Below are 20,574 nucleotides of genomic sequence, written 5' to 3' on the forward strand. Positions count from 1 at the left end.
GCTGGGTACTTCGCCTCAGGGCAGACTATTTGCCACGCTGGTGGTCAAACCAGGTGGCACAATGGAACCCATTGAAAACAGATGACCAGCATTGCAACAGAGGGCTCCGGATCTTCCAGGAAGATCCAGAGTAAAAGATAACTTTAAAAATACATTATAAGGGTGTTAAAGAACAGGTTCAATGCTGAACAGGCCAGATGTCATCCAGAATGTTCGCCCCAGAACTGGGGGTTTGGGTTGTATGTAATATGGACTTCCATCTGAGGAGATGCGGGACAGGATGTTTTACCTGGCACCTACAGACATTGTAAATGTTCTCCCAAAGCAGTCATTCAAAAAAAAAAAAATTGGATCTCTGCTTCTAATTACAGACAAATTCCATAAGCTTTTATTGTATCTTTGATTTTCTACCCACCTACCCATGGCTGCTGAGGCCTGATATAGGCCTTGCCAAGTCTTGTAAGATCTGATATGACACATGATACTGTGTTTTTCATGTGCACACTGAACTCCCCGGTTGACTCAAAGGACTGGCCAAAATGATGCTATCACTTCAATATCTGGGAAGATTCCCAAGCACTGAAGTGGCTTCCAAAAGTGGCCCAATAGACATTGAATAAGAAAAGTCTACTCCATTTCTCCCATTCCACAACCTTCAGGTACCAAGGTGATAACCAGTATGTGAGCTTTCCTGTTGTGATTTTATTGGTGGCACAGCGGTTAAATGCTTCCACAAGGTTGTGAGTTCAATTCCAGGGCTCCTAGGTTCATTCAGCCTGCTATCTCTTCATAGGTCAGTAAAATGAATACCCAACTTGTTGGGGAAAATTTAAACCACCTAGAAAGTGCTAAGTTCACTATTAAGTGGTATAGAAATGTAAATGCTATTGCTATTTTTTATGTATAGGTGAAAATAAGTTTGTGTGCCCAGTGTTTTAGGAAAGAGGTGGGATATGTGCTATCCTTGGGATATTGCTGAATGGCAATTCCTGGCATTCTTTACCATTGACTATGCTGGCTAGAGCTGCTGTGAGTTGCATTTCAGCTGTATCAGGAGGGCCACCCTATCCCTATTCCTATTCTTATCCTTACCCCTGCTGTCCTCATGATTTTTTTAAAAAAGTATTCTTGCCACAACCGTTAAATTAAAACCTTGCCCCTCCTGTTCAAATGCATCTCTTCGTGTGCAATTTTCAGTAAAATAAAGTACTTCTGGAAATAGTCGCCACTCAATTCTCTCTTGCTTGAGCACATTGGATTTCAAGTGCAGACTAAAAATAAAGAAGTGACATACCTTCACAAAACAGTGAACATATTTCTTACCATTTTATGACTACTTTTTATTCCTCATACCTGCATTTGGAGGCATTTGTCATTTCCTGGTGGCTTTGCAGCTCAGTGGTGCAGTTTTCATTTTCTGCTTATCACAAGGCACATAGGAAAATGGAGATAAAAAGTTTCTTTATCATAGTGAAAATATCGGTCAAAATAGCTAATTGCAATCCCACTCTCCATATTCCTAAGTGTTGCATGCCATTTAGAAACTAATAAAGATACATCATAATTTTTATTCACCTAGATCCATTGAATCAAGGGTTACATTGAGGAAAAATGTACTGGAATCTCATTCTCTTTTTAAAATTTTGTTCACTAATGTTTTGGTGAACATTTATTCCTTTTCTGCAGATAGATATTTTTCAGTGCACCACAGGATTTATGTGGTTACATTCTTGCATTAATAAAGTTCTTCATTCATTTTGAAAAAATTTGCCAGATAACTTCAGAATATCCTTTCTGTTTCTGCTTTGGCTTTTCATTTACTTTGAGCATTTCCATCACAGAGAAAATGACATCAGTATTAATGTGAAATAAAAGATTGCCTGCTTGGAGTCAGCCATTATATGCTAGAATACCTGTCATTATGTTATTCATTAGCTAGATTTTTCCAAGAGTTGCATTTACTTTGTATGCTGCACAAAGCAAAAGAGATACAAGGAACCTGTTACATAATGTAGAACTCCCGCTTTCCTCTAAAGCTTTCCTCTGTGTTTAAAAGTCTGAAAGCCATTTTAAGTGAGACTTTAAAATATAATAAATACCAAACAATTACGTTAAAAATTAAAATAATGTCTGAGAGCATGTATAAGTCTTTACATGCTGAGTTACACATTAATCGTGCTAGATAACAATTGTCTGGAAGGGAAACTTTATGAAACTGCAGTGTTTATGTGCATCCATGTACAATGTGAATCTGCATGTGCAATAGCGCAACTCAGATTCCACACCTTGAATAGAACATGGATCGTCCTCATTAGACAAAAATACCCAGTTCCTTCCACAGAAGGAATTATCGTGTATAATTGACTATAAGTTGATCCCATGTATAGGCTGAGGACAGGTTTGGGGCAAAAATTATATACAGTAGGCCTTCTCTATCTGTGGACTTGCCATCTGCAGATTCCAGCATCCGCGGATGGCAAGCCCACTTGGAGGGGGGGAGGAGGAGGCAGAAGTAGAGGCAGAGGGGTGGGGAAGAGGAGGAGGAAGAGAAGAAGAAATGGCAGCAGGGAAGAGAAAGAGGAGGAAGGTAGAGGAAGAAGAGGCAGAGGCAGTGGTGGGAAGAGGAGGAAGAGGAGGAGGAGGAAGGAGGAAGAGGTGGCAGCAGCAGCAGAGGGGAAGAGGTGAAGGAGGAGGGAGGAGGATGCAGTGTTGTCAGCGTGGGGGAAGAGGAGGAAGAGGTGGCAGCAGAAAGAGGAGGTAGACCCTTGCTGTTCACCACAGTGAGAGCAGTGAGGAAGGCTTCAGACAGTCGGGGCGACAAAGTGCCATTGTGCCTAGTGGTGGTGCAGCCACATGGCTATGCCACAATTGAGGACAATGCGCCTTGAGATCTGCAGATTTTAATATCCGGGGGGGGGGGAACACTGAGAGATCAGGGTTAGAATCTCTGCTCAGCCATGGCAAGCCACTGGGTGATCTTGGGCAAATGACATGCTCTCAGCCTCAGAGGATGGCAGTGCAAAATCCTCTCTGAGGAAACTGGCTAAGAAAACCCCATAAGGGTTACCTTAGGGTCAGAAGTGACTTGAAGGGCTGCTCCGGGTTAGGGAACCTGAATATATAGGTATGTGTGTTGTTAATAGTGGGCACACTAAACATGTGAAACAGAACCTTGGGAAACTAAGCTAGCATTTTGAAAAGACAAACCAATACAAATGAAACAAACAAAAAGTCTTATCTAATAGTAGAATTAGCCACTGTCAATGTTTCAAGTGAGATTGTGAGCCATATAGTGTACTGAGAAGGAAAGATGGGAGGATGCTAGCAAATGCTCTTGAAATTTTCCATAAATTATATAGGTCGAGTCTCTCTTAACCAAAACATTTTGGATTTTCAGATTTATTTATTTTTGCCGGGGGAGGGGGGGGGCATTGGAATACAGTATGAGATATTTTGTAGATGAAACCCAGGATTAAACACACAATTAATTTACATTTCATATACACCTTATACACCAATCAGAAGGTAATTTTATACAATATTTCAAATAATTTTGTGCATGAAACAAAGTTGATGTACCTTGAACCATCAGAAAGCAAAAGTGTCACTATCTCAGCCTCCCATAAAAAGTGCTTTGGTTTTTGAAGTATTTCAGCTTTTGGAATTCTGGATAGGGAGACTCTACCTGTTCTTAAAACTGCAACTTTCACATACCGAATATCTGTACTTTTGCTCTTCAGGTTTTGTTAGATGAAGAGATGTATCTCAAGAGATTGGCATTCAGCATACAGACTGTGATGGATAAAAGAAATCTGCAGCTTCTCATTACTTCTCCAAATAATTCTTCTTCCTAAGCATGACAGAACAATGGCACACATGACTATTGAAACAAATCGGGGATTAGCCTGGCAGAAAAGCATCAGAAACTCAGTTTATCCTCAGCACTGCAGATCAGACAAAGAAAGGTTGGAGGTTTGTTATGGAAACCTCTGCCTTAATTACCTTATGACAAGGTTTCAGATAATACTGAGCTGTATGAAATTCTCTTGCAGATCCCCAGCTATTTCTTTCCTCTTGTCTATCCAAAGAGCAGTCTGCATTTTTATTTAAAGGTGGGATTAATCTGGACATTGTATTACAATTTTGATCAAAGATTTATTTTTTAAAAATGTATCTCATACATGGGGAAAGAGTGATGCCAAGATTTCGTATTGTTCTGTACTGTAGCTACTGGGACCCACATTTCTGCCGACCACCCACAATGTCATCCTACTATTGTTCAGTTTGTCTGAAGGATAGGATTATATAAATTCTTTTGAAAAGTACAAGCTCTGCCCTTAAACTGGGTAGGTTCGGGTTGCTGTTCTCCATCTCCACCTCCTCTGTCCTTTGATTAAATAGCTGTGGTTTATACATCTGCTTGTATTTTGTTACCTCTTTAATGATGCTTTTTAAGAGAGTGCAACATGCAATTTTTTAAAAAAGAAAACATCTTATTGAAGTTATTTGAACTTAAGCATGCCATTATTTGAATTTAAATAATCTGCATCACCCCCACGACAGAGATGTTGGGGGATGATACACAGTTTGCTGGCCTCCCTGGAACAGGGGGACAAGTTTAAATTGAGACATGGCAGTTATGCCATGGCAGAGGAGGTTTGTGGATGTGGCCAGAGGTGATTTGAGCCCTGCCTTCCCTCAACTCTCCATTTTGATCAGGCGATCAACCCACCCTCCCACTGCTTGTACAGTGTGAAGTTTCTTAGCAGCTTTTGGTAGGAGTTTTTTTTCCCCTTTTCCACAGGCTTTTTTATCTACCCCATACTGTTTCCAGTTGGACTTGAACAATTGGCTAGGGTGATGTCTAAATAGGCTGTCATTGGCAGAAATGGGGGGAGATTTAAAGTTCGGTAAGCACTTAGGTCACCATTTTGGTGGAAGGGAGGTCTCTGAAACAATCTCTTTAAGTCTTGGGACCTGGGAGGTGGGGAAAGAGATAGCCCTTGAGTTGGCCTGAAGGGTAAACCCTCTCTTTAATCCTTGGGGATTGGGAGAGAGGATTTCTGGTTGGTCTTCCCGATGCGGGTGTGACCGCTCAGAGGAAGCTGCAGAGGTGGTCTAGAGAAAAGACCACAGCTGCAGCTGCTTGCACATTAGGTTACTCCCTCCTTAGTTGCAGTTCTCTTAAGAAATCAATAAATAGTTCAAGTTAATAAAATGGCCTAATTTCAACCCATGTTTTGGTGTCTGTTTCATTATTGCAAATTGTCTCATTGTTTCCAGGGTCAGTCAACAATAATTCTCTTGTTGCTCTGTTCCAGATATGCTTAGTTTATGGGTAAATTTTGTTTATGGTTAACAGCTTTCAGTGCAGTCATGCTAGGGTTGCCATAATTTTCCTGACCACATGGCCACCAGAGAAATCTTCACACAACGCTGACTCTTTGGCTTAGTTATAAAGATTAGCACCCTCACCCCCCACAATTGGTTATGTCAAGGGACTATCTTTATCTACTTTTATGGGTAAACTAGCGAGATTCTATAGGAGAAAATTGACTTTTTTTCCCTTCCAGTTTAACTAGCAGCTGGAGGACTACCAATCCATAGTGGGAATTCAGAAAGGGAGAAAGAGTTAAAGGGCCCCTACCCATCCCACACTAAAGTGGTGACCTTAACTACCGACTGCTGTTGTTGTAGTCTTCTTGAAATGCCATTCCCAAAAAGCCATTTGCAATTCTTGACCTTTAAATAAGGTGAGCTTTTCAACTAGCTCCATTACTTCTGTGCACTGTTCTATGCAGTGTTATTTTTGTTTCTCTGTGGTATTATGAAATCCTATTCTTCTTTATGTGTAGTACTATCACCAAAGTGGCTCTTGCTTATGGAGTTCAAAGACAAAACAAATGACAACATGCATAGGTAATAATAAAAAATCAAGTTAGGGATCTCATGGCTTCTGGGCTACATACAACAATAAAGCTTGTTTCTTTCTTTTTTTTAAAGCCCTAAACCTTAGCTTACTTTGGGCTCGTCTATACTGGCCAGAATACTCCAGGATGTTACTGGAGTATTCTGGCCTCAGAGTGTCCCAAGATTCCCTCTACACTCTAATAATGTTGGGTGATTGTGTACACACACATTCCTATTATGTTGCCTGGTGCCACTGCTACTGACATGAATTGATCCCTCTGGTACAAGGCATCCAGTATCAGTCACATGGCTGGGCTGGGCACTTTGTTTTGACCTCAGAGGGACTGACTTGCGCCAACAGAAGCAGCACCGAGCAACACAGGTGTACGCCAGATAACCCTGACACAATGCATCCAGCTACAGGAAAAGAGCTGGCTGCATCCCTGCTCATCCCTCCCCTTTCATTCTCCAGCAATACAGAAATGGCCATGTTGAGATGTGTGGGTTTGTTTTTTGCAGTGCTTAAAAAGTAGGTTTTGCAAGGACTTTTGCTTGTTGTGTAGTCAGAACTGTAAAAATGAATTGCGATGAACACCATTGTAGCTCATGAACAAGATGCCAGCTGTTATGATTAAAAAGTCAAAACATAATTGAGCAAGTTATGACATCTAAACACTATCAGTTTAAAAACTATAAAATCATTTTAAAACATAACAGTACGGATAGAGATGCAGCATTCTCCTGTATTCAAATATTCAACATAACTCTCCAGGTTTGTTTGTTTGTTTTTGTGTGTGTGTGTCTTTTTAAAAAATAACTCCCATACCTACTTATTCATTTTCTTCTTACAAAAGTGAGAATACTATAAACTCCTGTCCTGTGGTATGGAGCACACCCACGTAGTGAGGCCACATCACACAACTTGTAACTCACTTCAGCTGATGGCGCCCATGTCAGTGAGGCAGTGAGGTGCCTCTGGGTTTTAAGATAAATTTAATGGATCTATCCAAATGTGCTGAACCTATTTTGGGGATAAATTCTATCCCTAGGATGATACATTTGAAACTGAGATTATAACACAGATTGGATTAATCACCTCTTTGTCATAGATGCCACTAGCTACCACCCCTGTAACTATACAAATAACTAAAGCAGTTACAGTTATACTTAATGAGAATGACATTGGCTGCATCTACATTGCAGAATTAAGGCAGTTTGACTTTGCTTTAACTACCAAGACTCAATGCTATGGAATTCTGGGATTTGTAGTTTTGTCTTTCTCTGTCAGAGAGCTCTGGTGCCACAACAAACTACAAATCTCAGGATTCCATAGGATGGAGCCAGGACAGTTAAAGCGGTGTCACACTGCATTAATTTTACAATGTGGCAGCAGCCATTATCCCCAGCATTAAAGTCATAATTTAATTTAACTCTACTGCCAAAAAAAAAGGTAACATGTTATTTGTAAAACATTATCTAAAAGTTCTTTGCTATATTGCTGAGTTTTCACATTTAATCTACATACTTTTGACAGGAGGGGTAGGACATACAAGGATTTTGTGTGAATTAAGTGGCCATCCATTTCATTTCTCTCAAATAACTAAGGAAATATGAAGCACTTCCAGGCTCTAGAAATGGCAAGTCAAAAGTAAGTTTTCCCAAGTCTGTGGAAGAGATTGAAATGTGCTGGAATAGATTATATCCTTTTATTTAAAAAACAAGTCCAGTTTTCATTCAAAAAATGTAACACCACTTTGACATGAACAGGGGACATGTCCAATTGGTTTCTGTATTTCTGTATTATTCCTCATTTACAGAAATTGAAGTTTCATTTATTGGATAAAAATGGCCCATTTTACATAATTTCAAATGGTTTTTATCCATCATGCTTTTCTATGCAAAACTGGCTTTTGACTTTATTTCTCCCCTGCACATTACATATTTTTCATGTCTCCCTAACCTTTTCTCCATCTTTTTTTTTTTTACCAATTCTCGAATTCAGCTATATACATTCCAAATGCATTTTTATTATGCATGCCAAATGAGCATTCTTGATTCAGAGTCCTTGGTTTTCTGAATAATACAACCGTGTCACAATCTGTTTCTGCTACTGGCGGGCAATGAATATGGAAGGAGAAAATGACAAAGCCTTAATTCTATACAAAAGAAAAGAGATACTTATTTGATTAGCTCATTTCTCAAGTACTTCATCATACCATTTGCAATTTCATATTACTCCTCCTAAATTTACCAACTAGAGGAAGCAGCATGAAGTCTTAACACCTTAAGATTAGATATAGTATAGGTAATAAAGAAGATGCTTTGTTGTCTTTTGAAACCCAGAAGACCCAAATGAGAGAACTCAGACTATATTTTCCCTCTTGTTCTTTTTGTAATGCCTTTTGAGTATCAGGCATACTTTTCCCCTTATTTTTCCAGCCTTTTAAAATCTTGTTGAAGCTTCTTAAATCTTGTTCTGAGCTCTATTCTTTTATCCTTGACTGTTTATTTCTTTTTATTTCTTGTTTCTTATCTTAACTTGCAGTTGCTTTAATGCTGCACTATACCTATTGTATCACATATTTTTCTGTTACTTTTAAATTGCTGTTTTTATTTTAGGAGCAACTACAAGTACTTTTCATCAACAGGTGGCATATTAACAAGTAACACACACACACACACACACACACACACACACACACACACACATATAAATCATTCCAGATGACAGGGAAAATGTAAAACTCTATTGAATAAGACGCCTCAGGCTGTAATCCTAATCACATTTTCCCAGGGATGAAATCCCTTTGAAATGAATGGAACTTGTTTCTGAGTAAACATGCTTACAATTGAGCTTTGTGTCCCTTAGCACTTTTGTGGAATGTTTCTGAATCATGTTTTGTGTTGTTTTGGCTTTTGAGTTTCTCAGGGACTCCTCATATGTGTATTCCTTATTTCTCAAGGATATACATCAGTGGAGGGCTATATGACTCTCTTTCCATCCTGTACTGAATCACTCCAAATAAAACTTTATATACAGCAAAGTGGCTTAGAGTAAGTAGGCATATTGTTGTTTGATCACACAGTGACTAAAACATCAAATGATAACCTACATGTATGAAATCAAATACCACAGTGCAAACACCACAATTTTCATTACACTTTACAACATCTCAAGTGTAACACACATCAATGTAACATCTTCAGTGGTTGCTGTCTTGGCCATGCCAAAAAATACAAGATCCAATATCCACAAAACAGTGTTACCTGTATTGGGACAGCTAAGGACTGGAGCACAGCTTTGGCGCAGCTTCTGGCCTCTTAAGATGCTTGTGTCATTTAAAGAGCATGCCTCCAAAATGACCCGAAGCAGCTTTATTTTGGCCTGTCTGTACAGGCCCCTTAGCTCCCAAGAAGAGCCCTGGTCTGATCTGTTCAAGAACCCATTTGCTTGTCTTTTTGGCTGTCAGAGGTATCCTAAATACTCTTCTCCATCACCACATTTCAAATGAGTTGATTTTATTTCTGTCTGCTTCCTTCATTGTCCAGCTTGTACATCTGTCCATGGTAAATGGGAATACAGTGGCCTGAACAATTCTGACTTTAGTGCTCAGTTGTATGCCTTTGCTCTTCAATATCTTTTCCTGTTCTTTCATAGCTGCCCTTCCCATTCCTAGTCTTCTTCTTATTTATTGATTGCAGTCTCCATTCTGGCCAGTGTTTGATCCTAGATATCCTAGATGTGAATTCCTTATCTATTTCAGTTTCCTCATTGTCTAGATTGAATTGGTGTATTTCTTCTGTGGTCATTTTTTTCCTTTATGTTCAGCATCAGATCTGCCTTTGCACTTTCATCTTTGACCTTCTTTAAGTGTTCCAATTCCTGAATGTCTTCTGCTAATATTGTGGTGTCATCTGCATATCTTAGGTGCTTTACAGAGTGCCCAAAAAGGGCGCTCTGGCAGTGCCCGTGTTTGCTGCACCAGGGAACCACAGTGGACAAACCGCGTGGTTCCCCAGTGCAGCAAAAAGAACCCGCAAAAAGCGGGTTCTTTTTGCAGTGTGGAAATGACACCGCAAGGCGCCAATGGCGCACTTGCAGCATCGTTTCCATGACATGCGAACGCTAAGCGTCCGCGACGTCAAAATGGCGACGCCCATGTGTATAGGGCGCCACCATTTTGTATGTGCTCGGCATGTACTAGGGTTAGGGGCGTCTGGAAAGGATGCCCCTTCCTAACCCTAGTACATGCTGAGCATGTACTTTTTGGCGGTGTGGAACCAGCCTTAGATTGTTAATGTTGCTTCCTCCTATCTTCACTCCTCCTTTTTCTGATTCTAATTCTGCTTTTCTTATGATGTTTTCAGCATGTAAGTTAAACACGTAAGATGATAGGATGCAGCTTGGAATTGTGATATGGGCTAGGAATTAGGTGGCCCAATAACTTAATACTTGCTATATGTTTCATCAAATTTGGTGAGCTGTTAAACTACAACGTGTCAATTTTTAACCCCTGGGACATGGTGGCATAGTGGTTAAGACACCAATTCTTATGGTCAGAAGATTGGCAGTTCGAGGCCAAGTGCCATATGATGGGTGAGCTTTTGTCACTAGTCCCAGTTTCTGCCATACTAGCATTTTGAAAGCATGCAAATGCAAGTAAATAAATTGGTACTACTTTGGTGGGAAGGTAACACCGTTCTGTTTAGTCATGCTGGCCATATGACTACTGGAGATGTTTTCGGACCCTAGACAACTAGACATTCATGTCAAGAGGAAACCTTTATCTTTACGTTTACTTTTTGGTGGTTATAAATGTATGGTTATATGTGGCTGTTGCCTCTCAACCTTCTCAACACACCACATAATTGCAGACACAAACTCTGAGACATTTATATTAACTAGTAGAAGATAAACAAAGATAAACAGGCATGTGGACAATTGGGAGTAACTACCAGTGAATCTCTGCATTTTATATTCTGTGATTTGTGTTTTGCGTAAGCTTTTGTATCATTCTGGGCCCCAGAGGAGCATTTGGATGTTTCTAGAAGTTAATAAATTCTATTGCTTGTTTAAACAGCACCCTTGCCATTATGAGACCTGCTCCTGTAAACTATTGAGGAAATCCATTAAAGAAAATCCATTCAAGTGCAGATTGTAAATAAACTCTAATTTTCTCTTGAATCAAACACCACAGCCCTATTCCCTTTACAGTCGTCATTCTCAAGTAGGGGATCACTGGACACTCTTTTTCTCACAACTGCAAGTTAAAAAAAAGAACAGATGCTGTGTGTGTGTGTGTTTAGCCTACTTACAAAATAAGCCCAGGCTTGCTTAGTTATTTATTTATAATAAAGCCTTTATGCCACCTTTCTTTGAAAATCAGGCACAAAGCAGCTAACAACACACAAAATCAACTTCTATAAGGCTATAACAATAACAACAATGAAATATAATGAAAGTGCAGTTAATTAAAAACTAGGCAGGGAAGATAGAACCAATAAAAACAAAGAATCCCACTTGTATTCTTACCAAAAATCTTGCCTCCTCCAGTATTAATTGCTTACAAATGTTGTCAATAAGGAAGCCAAATGCACCTCTCTACGGAGGTCATTTGGTAATCTGCAGTTCACATAGTCAAAGGGGTCTTCTCTTTTGTTCCTATCACCCTTTGATGGGATTATAAAAATGTAAACTGAGCAAAGTTCCCAATTATGTTTATTTGTTAAGAGAGGGATTCTAGAATCATCACAGTTGCAGATTTAAGGGTTTTTAAAGCAAAGGGAGCCAAGTGTATTGTTAGTTTTAGGTAAGCTGGCCAAGGGGCTTGAAGAATTCATGGAAGGGCTCTCCCCTCATCATTTATGAGTAAGACAACCCATTATAGACACAAAACTGGTTTCACCAACAGAGCTACGAGTAAATGAGCACACTAGGAGCACACTGGTCATTGGGGCAGCATAGTGGTATCACATCCTAAGCCCTCCTTATTTCCCTGACAAAGTTCAATTATTGAAATGGTCTGTTGTAGTTGTTTTTGTATTATTCATTTATATCCTCTCTTTCTCTCACTAATGAGTTCCAACACAGCTAACAGTATAATTAATGAATATGGATTAATACTATTCAGAACATTCAATATAAATATAAATATAAATGTTATTTAAAAACAATTTGTAAAGTTTAAACAATTTGTAAAGTACAAAACATTAAGCCTTGATAGTTTTTTGTGGGTTTTTCGGGCTATGTGGCCATGTTCTAGAAGAGTTTATTCCTGACGTTTCACTCAGCATCTGTGGCTGGCATCTTCAGAGAATGCTGGCATGGAAGAGAGCTGGGTATATATACACTGTGTGACGCTGGGTGAGGAGGAGTGATTTCCATGTTTTTCTGTGTATTATTCTGTTGTTGATGGCAAGGCCTCAAGGTGGGAGTATATGCAAAGAGGATTAGTGTCTGCTTAATTACTAATCATTGTCAGCTGGGGAAACCCCTGGCCCTGCATGTTTGTTTGTTTGTTTTCATTTCCATTTTGCTGGGTCTTGGTTTTAGTGTTTTTCAGGACTGGTAGCCAAACTTTGTTCACTTTAAGGATTTCTTTTTTTCCTGTTGAAGTTGTCCAGGTGTTTGTGGATTTCAATGGCTTCTCTGTGCATTCTGACCTGATAGTTGTTGGCATGGTCCAGAATTTCAGAGTTTTCAAACAGCATTTAATGCCCAGGATGGTTTATAACATGTTCTGCTACTGCTGATTTTTCTGGCTGACCCAGTCTGCAGTGTCTGTTATGTTCCATGATTCATGTATGAACACTGCATTTGGTGGTCCCTATGTAAACTTGATTGCAGCTGCACGATATGTGGTAAACTCTTGCAGCTGTGAGAGGGTCTCTCTTATCCTTCGCTGACTGCAGCATTTGTTGGGTTTTCTTGGTCGGTTTGTAAACCATTTGGAGGTTGTGTTTCCTTACCAGTTTCCCTGTTCTGTCTGTGACTCCTTTGATGTATGGTAAAAATATCTTCCCCTTGGATGGTTGTTTGTCTTCACTCCTCTGGGTTTTTCTGGGTCTGGCAGGCCTTCTGATGTCTGAGCTGGAATAACCATTAGCCTGTAGAGCCTGGTCTAGGTGCTTCAATTTATCTTCCAAGAAGTGAGGTTCACAGATCCATTTTGCCCAGTCTACCAGTGTTTTTATTGTGCTTCTTTTTTTGAAGCACCTTGACTAGGCTCTATAGGCTAATGGTTATTGAGGAAGAACGCATAAGCAGCAAGGGAAGGCATGCCTCTGCCTCACCTCTCCTCCCACTGAGTGAAGTGAGTACAGACAACTTTTGTACTTTCAACTCAGTTTGGAATTATGATAACGTAAAGGCACAGTTGGAACGTGGGTGGGGGAGATATAAACTGGGACTTTGTAAAAGCAGCTGAAAAAAGTGGGATGGCAGATGATTAATCAAGATTCTCCCTGTCCAATTGGAACAGTTGGAGGTTATGATATTCATCATGAAAATCCACTCTGCCACATCCTCAGGAAGAGCTCAGAAATGCAAATGACTAGGTTGACTTCTATTAATAAGTATTAAAGCTATTAATCAGCTGCTTTTGACCATCTTTTAGAAATACTGGTTTGCAAACAGAAGGATCTCTTATCTGTCATGGAGCGGCTGTACCAGCTTCCTACCAATGGTTCTTCTCAGCTGTGTAAACCGGTGGAGAACCAGCAGGCACCAGGCCTAAAATGAGTCATATCTAACAATAAGTCATATTGGTTTATTGACATTGGGGTATGCTTTTGAGCAGATGCATTTAGAACTGAACTAAAGACCTGAACAGAAATTGGTTATGTGGAAAACTCCAATTAGTGAATTGCTAGAAATTGCCTCATGCCCTATTCCTCCACATCTTTTTTTGCGGTGGATGTATTCCTGGGCATTACCTTTTTAACAGAACATTTGGTACCAGAGAAGTAACATAGAAAAAATAGGAATATGTACTTGCACCAGCATGTAAGAGAGCCAACTTGGTGTAGTGGTTTGAGCATTGTACTAGGACTCTGGAGAACAGGGGTCAAATCTCAGCTCGGTCATGTAAATCCACTGAGTGACCTTGAGCATGTCACACTCTAGTCTCAGAGGATGGCAATGGCAAACCCTCTCAGAAGAAACACGAACAACAAACTTACACCACAAAAAAAAAAAAAGACAAGAAAAGCATTTCAACAAGTCTAAGCAAACTTTTCCAGATCTATGCTTCCTTCACATTCTGCAGATAGCTACTATTTACCCTGCTTGTTGGAGGCAGGCACACACAACTACAGTAGGCTTGGCTAGAGCAGAATCTTACTCTTTTCCAGCTCAAGCTTTATTATTGTTTATGCAGGCTCACTGCTGCAACACAACACCAAACTTCTGGGCTTTTGAAGGTGGCCTCCATAATCTTCCCAGTGCAAATGTTGCTTTAAAAAATCGTCGGGAGGGATACAAAAAAAAAAAGGGGGGGGGATGAGTGGAGGGTAGAGACTTTGTAAAAAAAAAAAAAAGAGAGAGAGAGAGCTTTTTTATCTGAAGGTTTGATAACTGACAGTGTAGAGAGATCTTGTAGCACCTTTGAGATTAACTGAAAGAAAGAAGTTGGCAGTATGAGCATTCATAGACTTACGTCTATTTCCTCAGATGCATTTGATAACTGAGGTTTGCCTATATAATGGCTTGTGAAGTTATGATAGCACAGTTGTAATTCTACCATAACCTAAAAGACACAATAATATTTGCAATCCTTGGGGCTGTAAAGCACAATTGACATCTCATTTGTGAGGTTTAGTGAGTTGGATTCTTCTAAAGATAATGTCAATGGACAAGTGACATTTATGACACCAGGCATTTGTGCCTCACTAATAGAATTAACCTAACAGACGCTTCTTTGAATTTATACAACTTAGGAGGATATTTCAGGTGGCTTATTTGTATTTTGGAATGTTGTATCATGAACTCTTGACATACTACACATTATTTTGCCTTTCTAGTCAAAACTCCACCAAACAGTGATACCTTTATTGAGTCCTCAGCTAAACCTGTAATTCATTGTTGCTAGGAGTAAAGTATATGGCAGTATATTCAGACATTCTTGGTTGGAAAGCAACTTGTCATTATTTTTAGCTGCTTTTCACAATTTGATAGAGTTCAAAACACAGTCTGCTAAAAAAAACTAATGCAAGAAATGTAGTGAAATCTTCCTCACACTCCCAGAAAATTATGGCTAACTTCTTGCTACTGCACTGCAGCCTTGGACACCCATCATGTACTGTAACTTAACTATAGTCAAGTGATTAAAACTGAACATGAGCCTGTGAGTTCTGATTTATCCCTTACAGTTGCAGTTGACCCAATTTGCTCTTGTTTGAAGAAATGGCTTGTGTAGTCTGCATAACAACCTGTCCTATAATTGCTGGATTTGTTTAATAATTATATGCACTGATGTATGAAATTCTTACTAGCTGACTTTAAACCAAATATAATGGAGAAAATGTAAAAATATTCTTGCAGGATTCTTTTTCACTGGATTAGGAAATCAACTGAATGTTCATGTTCTTTGCTAGTATGGGAAGAAGTCTGAACATAAGGCCAATACCCCCAAAGCCTCAATTTTTTGATCAGGAAATGTTTTGCTGACAGAGCAAACGTGGATAGTTGATTCTGTGGATACGGGGGCCAACTGTACTTTGAAAACTCGTCATTTTTTAATTAACAGTGGGCAGGTGGACTGCAACCTATTTCAAATAAGCAATAAGTCCTCTCTCTCTCTCTTTCTCTCTGTCTCTCTCTGTAAATGTGTGTGTGTGTGTGTGCATGTATGCCAGAAAGATGTTGGTCTGGGGAACTAGGAGAGCGGGTTGAGGCCTACAAAAACAGCTTTAGGGAATCAAATGCAGCCACAGGAATACACTTTGCCCATGCTGAACAGAACAACTGAGCAGTAGATGGGTGTGTCATACTGGTGCCTCAGCTGGTTGACATCCACATGCCACTTGTATGATGCTGATAGAGGTGTTCCTGGCTTCCCCTGTGCTTTCCAGACAGGTAAAGAGAGAGCTTGGGGAAATTACATTTTGGAAATAAATAGCTTCTAGAATCACTTAACAAACACGACCAATGCTAGCAATGAGATACTTGCGGTCAACAAAACAACTTTCAAAGAAGAGTTAAAAGCAAGAATTATTGTTATTTATTTGTTTATTTATTTATATCCTGCCTTTTTTCCATTATGGGAACTCAAGGTGGCTAACAAAAATTTAAAACAGTACAAGTTAAAAACAATACAAGCATTAAAATGCAGATACAAAGTTTAAAAAACAATTGAACAGTTAAAAGCTGCCACCAAAAGGAGAGCTCTGTTCTCTTCTCTCCAGTCACTAGTGGGTTGTGACTTGAGAACTACCCCATTCGCTTCTTTTCCTCATGCAAGCAGATTGTGTCAAACCTTTTCATGAGAATAAATATTTTTTAAAAAAAGAGATGTTGTTCCTCGTACCCAAATATTCACAGTGCAAAAGTGTCTCCAGAAACAAATACACAAGAAGACAATTTCTCATTTGTTCATAACATTGTGAATACTACCAGAAGATAGCAGCTCCTCAGGATGTCACAAATCATCAACTGATAATTAGCCATCTTGAACCCCATTTTGGAAAAAAGGCAGGATAGAAATCGCCTAAATAAATAAATAAATAGATCCCATGGGACTCTCATTTCTTTCCAGAGACATTTCCAAAGCTGTAACCTTTTGACCTGCTGGCTTTCCAGTCTGATACTTACCCTCCTTATTTGTCATTCATGGATTCACTTCTCTCACACCCCTAACACTCCAGTCTCATGTCCTCTTCTACTCTTTCTTCTAGGCCCAGGGTATTGTCATAGCAGGGGTCATTATTTCCCTCCATTCTTGTCAAGAAAAGCTCAGGTTCTTGTCTTGCTTAGTGGTTAAGATGCCAGTTCTGACAATCAGAAGATTGGAAGGTTGGCAGTTCAAGGCCCTGGTGCTGCATTATAGGGGGAACTCCTGTCACTAGTCCCAGCTTCTGCCAACCAGTAGTTCGAAAGCATGAAAATGCAAGTAGATAAATAGGTACCACGTCGGTGGGAAGGTCACAGCTTTTGGTGCAGTCATGCTGGCCACAAGTTCTCCAAAGAAGTCCTCAGACATCGTTGGATCTTCGGCTTAGTAACAGAGATGAGCACTGCCTCCTACAGCACTGCCTCCTACAACTAGACATTCATGTGAAGGGACTACCTTTACCTAAAACTCAGTCATTGGAATACTACAAATTTCAGGAGTGTGTGTGTGTGATACACACCTCCAAGGAGTGTTCATGGTGAATTCTTTAAAAACCTATCTTTGCTGTACTGAGATGAACTTTATGAACTAAACTCTTGATAATAGTGAGATTTCCTGCCCACTCCATCTCTACTCACTGCTCACTCATGCCCTAAGCTAAACACTCCAGGAGTCTTTAAAATTGGAGGGGAGGGGATATTTAAGGCAATAATATGGATCCAGCAATGGTCCCCAGATGTTGTTGGTCTTCAATGCCAAGAATCCCCATACAAGGTGTCTGGGAGATACTAGAAGTTGTACAGTGGACCGTTGTTATATGCTGGGGTTTGGTTCCAAGATCCCCCGTGGATAACAAAATCCATGTATGCTCAAGTCCCATTAAGTATAATGACATAGCAAAATAGTGTGCCTTATAAAAAATGGAAAATCAAGGTTTGATATTTGAAGATTATACTTTTTTTGAACATTTTCAAGCCATGGGTGCTTGTATCCATGTATAAAAAATAAATGTATAAGAAGGGCCAACTATAATCCAAGAAAGTTAACTTTTTCCAGTCCAAATAACAGTGGTGGTATAGTCAGCCCTCCTTATCCATGGATTCTATATCCATGTTCAACCATCCATGGCTTGAAAACATATTTTTTTAAATCCAAAAAGCAGACCTTGATTTTGCCATTTTATATAAGGGGCACCATTTTACTATGTCATTCTATATAATGGGACTTGAGCATCCATGGGGTTTTTGGAAACCCACTGTACATGGACAATTGATTTAAGCAGCAGATATCTGTGTGGATGTGCTAGTGTGTCATTCCTCTGAATCCTGAAGTTGGAATATTGCATCTGAACGTGTCCAGAAGCAATAAAATTAGTGGGAAAGTATCACTATGTTACATTTATACTAAAGACCTAAACGAAACACACACACACACACACACATATACAACCTTACAATTGAAAGTGGTGACTTTATCGCACTCAAATTCATTTTAAGTTGGTGTTTAAATTTAAGATGCATTCCTATGTAGAAAAAACCTTGCCAGAATGTTATTCATTTTGTTTTGTTTATATCCTACTTTTCTCCCACTAAGAAGCTAAAAAATTCCTTCCACAATTCTACTCCCCATTCCTACTTTTGAGCTGTGGAAAGAAGGAAAGAGCCTCATTAATTTTTAAAAGCCCCGTTTTTCACAGAAAAGTAAATGGTATTAAAAGTAAATACTCAGACACCGGAAAGAGGCAGGAAAAACCTTTCTTGGTGCCATCATAGCATTAAAACAGGCAAGAATGAGGCAACACAGCCAATGGAGAAGCTGGACTAAATCCCAATACAGCACTATAATTACTAAAGAGTGGAAACCTAATAACAAAGAAATGATGCAGTCTCCCCTCAACTCCAAAGGATACTCCTACTGCACTTGAAAAACAACCAGCATCCTAAAACACAATAACCCAGCACTTTATCACAATCAAAACAATATTTCAGAGTCCATAATAGCTTTGCCTCACACACACAGCTCTCAAGAATCTTGGGATTTGCAGTTTAGGAGAATGCATTTAGAGGAGAGCAAGCATGGTACAGTGGTTTGAGCACTGGACTATGACTCAGAGATCAGGGTTTGAATCCTTTCTCCATCATGGAAATCCAGTTGGGCAAGTCACATTCTCTCATCCTCAGAGGAAGATGAGGTTCCATGGTTCTAATTTAGGGGATCCTGGGGTTTGTAATGTGGTGAGACACAAAAAGAACTCAAGTCATTTCTGACTTATGGTGACCCAATTTATTTTATTTTTGCCAAGATTGTTTTTTGTGGGGATGCTCTCAGAGGAAGATGCAGGCACCCTCACAAAGAAAATCTTGCCAAAAATAAAATAAAGTGGGTGCCTCACTCTTTAGGCGCCTCACCAAATTACAAACTCCAGGATCCCCTAAATTGGAAACATGGTAGTTAAAGTGGACTTGCAGTACTTTAAAATGTAAAGTATAAAAAGGCACTAAGTGATCACTGAACAGAAGCAAAATATTATGAATGAATGTCCATGGCTTTTTTAATATATTTATGCATTAAATATATATTTTATTTTTCCACTGAAAGATAGACAAGGTAGCTTGCAAGGCTATAAAAACTGAATGGAAAGTAATTATTTTAAAAACCTTATAAAATATAGGTGTCCAATGTTAGCCTCTTCAAATGTTGTTGGTCTAGACCTTCTGTCAGCCTAAGCAGCATAGCCAGTGTTGAAGGATGATGGGAGTTGCAGCCCAACAACATCTGGAAAGCCACAAGTTGTCTATCTTGGTATAAATGTGTATGCTGATATTCTGAGAGTCCATAAACAACAGCAACACAGTTTCAATGAGATTTTTATTTTCTCTTGCACATTTAAAATTTTCTCGCCTAAACTGGGAAAATTTAAGCAGAAACAACTATTGCTTATTAGTATAAATGAATCCCTAGAAATGCTTGGGAAGTTATAGTTGACTAGAACTGATGCTTAGATGAGTAGTAGTAGGGAATTAAAAAATAATAATTAGGATTTAAAATCCTGATCAGCAGCCACTTTCTGAGCTATGAGCAACAAAAGAGTAAATCCAAAATGCACATGATAGGACAGATCAGTGGCTGATCTCACAACAAAATTATTTTCACATACAATTTGTCATTAACAGGGGCCACAAAGTTTTTCAAGTAGTAGTAGTAGTAGTAGTTCACCAGTTAAATCTATCTCCACTGCTATAGAAGATGATAGGTACCAATTTTGTAGGGTGTGGAAATTAGACCAGAAAAAGAATTGGTGGAGGAGGTAAATAACCCTTCCTATGTAGGGCTTCTCTGATCCAATTCTCTCCCTCCCTCCCTAACACACACACACACACCTGTTTTTAAGTGAAACCCATACTTTGAGAGGTAACTCTCATATCCTTTGGTAATAGGTAATTTAGTACCTCTAGTGAAGTGAATGAAATGTACTTAGATGCTTGGAAAGGTTGTGTGTAAATGGTCTCCCTCACCTTTGGGGTCAGTTTGCAGCGGAGATTCATTTTGCTTCCACTCATCCTGTGCTCAGACCTTCCTAATCTTATAGCTGCCTTCCATTTATTTTTATTTTTTTAAACAAAGACTGGTGGCAGTTGCTAGGCAACTAGAATTGTCATTTTCCACATGGAGGTTGGATATTAATGACCACCACAGTTCCATCACATCAAAATTAATAGTTAAGTGAATGACACCGTATGGTATTTATTCTTCTTGCTGATGTTTCTCAGGGAAAATACACACGTTGTACACCAATCCATGATCGAGCCTCAATCTCGGCAAAAAAGAAAGGAAA

At 39.3% G+C, this 20,574-nt stretch overlaps 1 protein-coding gene and 1 long non-coding RNA gene across 2 annotated transcripts in view; one reads left to right on the forward strand and one right to left on the reverse strand.

The window, feature by feature from the left end:
* LOC121925326 (protein eyes shut homolog) overlaps positions 1-20,574 on the forward strand; it is a 361,923-nt gene that overhangs the window by 168,654 nt on the left and 172,695 nt on the right. The window lies entirely within an intron of this gene.
* On the reverse strand, positions 306-20,321 carry LOC121920027. Its single transcript, XR_006101618.1, has 3 exons — positions 20,255-20,321; positions 3,715-3,850; positions 306-1,417 (listed from the first exon to the last, which is right to left on the reverse strand). It is a non-coding gene; the product is annotated as an uncharacterized LOC121920027 (long non-coding RNA).

The sequence above is a fragment of the Sceloporus undulatus genome, chromosome 1 (assembly GCF_019175285.1).
Source record: "Sceloporus undulatus isolate JIND9_A2432 ecotype Alabama chromosome 1, SceUnd_v1.1, whole genome shotgun sequence".
In the NCBI taxonomy this organism is placed as follows: domain Eukaryota; kingdom Metazoa; phylum Chordata; class Lepidosauria; order Squamata; family Phrynosomatidae; genus Sceloporus; species Sceloporus undulatus.